This window comes from Leopardus geoffroyi, chromosome D4 (genome assembly GCF_018350155.1).
Source record: "Leopardus geoffroyi isolate Oge1 chromosome D4, O.geoffroyi_Oge1_pat1.0, whole genome shotgun sequence".
NCBI lineage: Eukaryota > Metazoa > Chordata > Mammalia > Carnivora > Felidae > Leopardus > Leopardus geoffroyi.
In genome coordinates this window covers 72,077,394-72,082,589 of record NC_059342.1, presented here as the reverse complement: position 1 = coordinate 72,082,589, position 5,196 = coordinate 72,077,394, and the positions used below count along the sequence as shown (strand labels likewise).

Genomic DNA, 5,196 nt, shown 5'->3' with positions numbered 1-5,196 from the left:
ATTTATTTTTTTTATATAACAAGGAGTCCAAAGTAGAAAGTCCAGAGCTTCTGCAACTGCTCAGGAAAACAGACACCTTTTCTCTTCTTCTACTGCTGTCTGTAGTGAAAGGCTTTCTTCCATAGTCACAAAATGTTTGTTGTACCACTGGGCAGTATCTCCACATCCCAAGCAGGAAGAAAGACCAAGGACAAAAGATGCATATCTGGTGGCACCTGGCTGGCTCAGCTGGTAGAGCATGTGACTTGTGATCTCAGGGTTGTGAGTTCAAGCCCCACATTGGGCTTAGAGCTTACTTAAAAAAAAATCATGTCTATTAAGTTTGTCCCTTTTCATCTTAATCAGGAAAACAATAACTTTCCTAAAAGCCCTACCCATTAGGTATTAGAGTTCTGTTTCTATCTTACTGACTAGAACTGTGTCAAAACCCCAGCTGCAGGGGAATCTGTAAAGCAGAGTTCTTTAACTGGGCACACTGCTACCCTGAACAAAATTAGGATATGTTTGTAGGAAAAATGAGGGGTAAGTGGATATTGGACAGGCAATACCAAGCATGAAATATTTTTCTAAGTGTTTATATCTGGCTCTTTGCCATTAATTGTACATGCTTGCCACTTTGGTTACTTTGCAATGTTTCCGTTGGATAATAGAGAAAACCATAAACTCTCTGCATCCCAAATCAGAAAGGATATGTTGCAATTGGATGTCACCATATGGGCCAAATATTTTAGAGGAAAAAGAGGGACATAGGTTGTCTTGTGTCTGTGGAGCTGGACTGTGGCAAAAGCTTTCTGTCACCCTGCTAAGAAGAGAGGTATCCTAATTTCTTCACTGTTCATATTTGATTTTGGACCTCAGGGCCAGAGGGTTGAGTTCTTCATACTCATCATAATTTACGGTGTATCATCATCACTGGTCTGTCCAAAATTCTCTCTCTCTTATTAATTTATGTACTTAAAAAAAGACCCGTCCTCTACTCTTCTCCTCCTTCTACTATAGACAATTAGAGTGGTGTGTTTAATGTATAGTTTGTCTTTTTTTGTAAATGTTCTTGCATAATGCATATTGGAGGTTATACTTGTATTTATTTTTTATTTTTTTAAGATTTTGTTTTTAAGTAATCTCCACACTCAATGTAGGACTCAAATTCATAACCCCAAGATCAAGAGTTGCATGTTCCATAGACTGAGCCAACCAGGCACCCCTCTGGGCATATACTTTTAATTTGTAGAAATGATATTGAGTTATATGCCCCACTGTGTTGGGGCATATGATGTTCTTTTCTTAGGCAGCATTGGGTTTTTAGGATCCATCCAAGTTGCTTTATGTACATCTAACCCAGTGCTTCTGATTGCTGCATTATACCTCACAGTGTGCATCCAACTACTTTTCATACATACATTTTGTTATGAGCTGAACTGTGTTCCCCCAAAATTCATATATTGAAGCCCAACCCCAGTACCTGAGAATAAATCGTATTTGGAGACAGAACCTTTAAAGAGTTAATTAAAGTTCAATAAAGTCATAAATGAGTGAGCTTTAATTTTACATGATTGTATTTGGAGACGGGACCTTCAAAGAGATGAGTAAATTCAACTGAGACTCTTAGGTGGGGCTCTACTCCAATATGACCTGTGTTCTTAAAGAAGAGAGACACAGCAGGGATGTGTGTACACAGGGAAAAACTATGTGAGGACACAGAAAGAAGGTGGCCATCAGCAAGCCACGAAGCATGGGCTCAGGAGAAACCAAACTTGCCAACACTTTGATCTTGGACTTTCAGCCTCCATAACCATGAAAAACTAAATTTCTGTTGTTTGAGCCACCCAACCTATGGTATTTTGTTATGGCAGTTCTAGAAATCCAACATACTTTCTCAGGGACACCCAGATTTCTTTCAATTCTTCTGTTGAAAGCCTTCGAAGCCAACAAACAAGGTTTCCTACAAAACTGACAATACTGTACCGCTAACGTCTGATTATTACTTAGTGCCATTTTATGTTGAAAACTGAGAAGTCTTTCTCTTGGAGTTCTGAATCTTTCAGTGCCTTGTTAATTGAAAGCCTGGCAAAAGGAAAAGAGGAATCCTATCCCTGATGACATATGATAGGTTTAGGTAACCCAGGCCCAAGCTTTTCAGTCTTTAATTGGCCAGAGATTGGTTTAGAGACATTTCAGTCAATGAGAGGTAGAGGACTCTGGCTAGGAATTTTGTGACATGGGTATTTTTCTTTCCTTTAGGTTAGTGGAGCTGCTGCAGCCATTCTGTTACCATAAGGGAAGCAAGCTTTAGGATTATGCTGATGCCACATAAAGCTGTAGGTAAGGATGAAATATGCCAGGTCTTGATTCAGACCAACCCTGAAGCCCATTCTACTTCTGCACTTTTCAGTCTCATGAGCCATATTTTTAAGCCAATGTGAGTCCTCTGTAACTTGGAAGAACAAATATTCTAAATGATACTACAGGTAGGTACAAGGGTACAAGTGTGAATAAAATCAGATCTCAGCCGTTTGTGGGCATAAATTCATTTGCACTGATCAGTTTGGCAAAAAGTGAATACAACAATAACACCAGTCCTGATTATTGGCTTTAGGTAACAGAAGCTCACATACATTGATGGTAGGAATGTAAATTGCTGGGGCATCTCGGTGGCGACTCTTGATTTTGGCTGAGGTCGTGATCTCACAGTCATGAGATCAAAGTCTCATGATCTCACAGTCATGCAGATCAGCCCGAGTTGGGCTCTGCACTGAGGGCCTGCTTGGGATTTTCTCTCTCCTCGCTCTCTGCCCCTCCCCCAAGCTCATGCGCACATGCTCTCTCAAAAATAAATAAACATTTTTTTTTTTAAAGAGAGGAATGTAAATTGCTATTTATTTTTGGAAAACAAGGTTATTAGGCTTAACCTTTTGAAATTGTGTTTTTTTTTAGGTCACAGTGGTTGAGTATCAATAGTTTCATGTGATTCAACTCAATATATTAAAAACACATATTCTTTGGAGTGCCTGGGTGGCTCAGTTGGTTGAGCTTCTGACTTCACCTCAGGTCATGATCTCATGGTTCATGAGTTCGAGCCCCGCGTCTGGCTGTGTGCTGACAGCTCAGAGCCTGGAGCCTGCTTCAGATTATGTCTCCCTCTCTCTCTGCCCCTCCTCTGCTTGTGCTCTGTCTCTCTCTCAAAAATAAATAAAAACATTTTTAAAAAATTTAAAAACACATATTCTTTGACCTAACAATCTCAGTTTTGGGAAACCAGCCTATAAGAATAAAATCATTATAATATAAAGCTCTTCCTAGATAGGCATTTATTGCAACACTGTTGATAGTGACAAAGCAAAGCAAGATTAGAAACCATCTCAAAAAAAAAAATCAACATTGAGAAATAAAGTATCACACACCCGAGGCGCCTGGGTGGCGCAGTCGGTTAAGCATCCGACTTCAGCCAGGTCACGATCTTGCCGTCCGTGAGTTCGAGCCCCGCGTCGGGCTCTGGGCTGATGGCTCAGAGCTGGAGCCTGTTTCCGATTCTGTGTCTCCCTCTCTCTCTGCCCCTCCCCCGTTCATGCTCTGTCTCTCTCTGTTCCAAAAATAAATAAACGTTGAAAAAAAAAATTACCTTTAAAAAAAAAATAAAATAAAGTATCATACACCCAAAGTATGAAATATTATCTAAGAACTATTTCAGTAATGAGTTACATCTGTATGTCTTTACTTGGAGACAGGTCCCTGATGTTAAATCAGAAAAAAAAGAAAAAAAGATGCAGAAGGAGAAAAAGGAAAAAAGATACAGAGTACCATGTTGACAATGATCCCAGTGATGTCAAAACAGGGGGAAAAGTCTTCTCTATGTATATGTCTGCCTGGCTACAGAGAAGGGAGTGAAAGGTAAATACTGCACTGGTAACATGAGTTAGCTTAGTGAGAGGGTAATGGAGGAAATTAAGGGGTAGTTTTAAAATTCCTTAAACATCTTTGCATTGTTTCACTATTTACATGACATGGCTGGCAAGAATTGGGCTAGAAGATGGGGATACATGATTGAATCAGACACAATGTGGGGCTCCTGGGACTGACTTAGGGTCAACGGGGAAGTCCAAAGATTTTGTTACTGCGAGCTAGGTTTATTGAGTTTACCACACACCTGTGTGGTAATCTCTAAGCACTTGAGCTTTATGAACTCATTTTGTTCTTTAAAAAGGCACGTAAGGGGCGCGTGGGTGGCTCCATCTGTTGAGCTCTGGACCCTTGATTTCCCCTTAGGTAAGAGCCCAGGATCACGTGATCCAGCCCCTGCTCAGCACGGAGCCTGCTTGGGATCCTTTCCCCCACTGGTGAGCTCTCTCTCTAGAAGAAAAAAGAAACGGTGGAAAGAAGATATTTAATGTTCATAAAGCACTATTTTTCTTTTAATGTCTTACTTATTTTTTTAAACACCCAACATGGGGCTGTAACTCAGACCCAAGATCAAGAGTCGCAGGCTTTGCGGGGTGGGCAGCTAGGGGGAGCCCCCATAAAGCACTGTCTTATCCCCCTTTTGCAGAGGGGTGAATTTAGGCAGGAAGAGGCTGAGGAACTCCCTCAAAGCTGCACCACTCGGAAAAGGGAGACACACCAGCTTCGAATCAGGGTAGCCCAAACCAGCACCTTGGCTTTGTGTACATTCCCTCCCTTAGACCACCTCTCCTCTCCTCCCCGAGTCCCAGAAAGGCCCTGTGAAGGGCTAGATGTTCTGACTCGGAGGTCGCCTCAGTGAAGAGCACTCACTTCTGCCTGGGGGAATCTGACCACAGCTCACAGACGTTGGGACCTTTGTATTGACTTGTGAAAGGTAAACAGGTGCTCATTAGGGAGACGTGGGGACTGGGCACGGGGTGGAGGTGTGGACACCAGGCAAACTGTGATCTGAGGAGGATCCTGCGGATCGAAAGCAGCACTGGGCCAGACCTGGGCTGCGGCCGCCGGGGGACCCTGCGTTTGGCTCTTTCCTTCCTGAACAGTGGACGCCAAGGCTCGTTCTTCTAAGCGGAGTCTTTCCACCGGATTGCCATTTAGGACGCTAGTGGAAGCACAGTTCCACCTGGGCAGGGCTCCAATAGAGGCCATTATCATTGGAATCACGCCCTACACAAACACTTCTGGGTAATCCTGGCTTTCCCTTCCGAAGCCCTCTGCAGGCCCGGGCTCCACCACTCT

At 42.7% G+C, this 5,196-nt stretch overlaps 1 non-coding gene across 1 annotated transcript; it reads left to right on the top strand.

Moving 5' to 3' along the window:
• The first annotated feature begins 213 nt into the window (after nucleotides 1-213).
• On the top strand, nucleotides 214-286 carry TRNAT-UGU. Its single transcript has one exon. It is a non-coding gene; the product is annotated as a tRNA-Thr (tRNA).
• The last annotated feature ends 4,910 nt before the right edge of the window (nucleotides 287-5,196 follow it).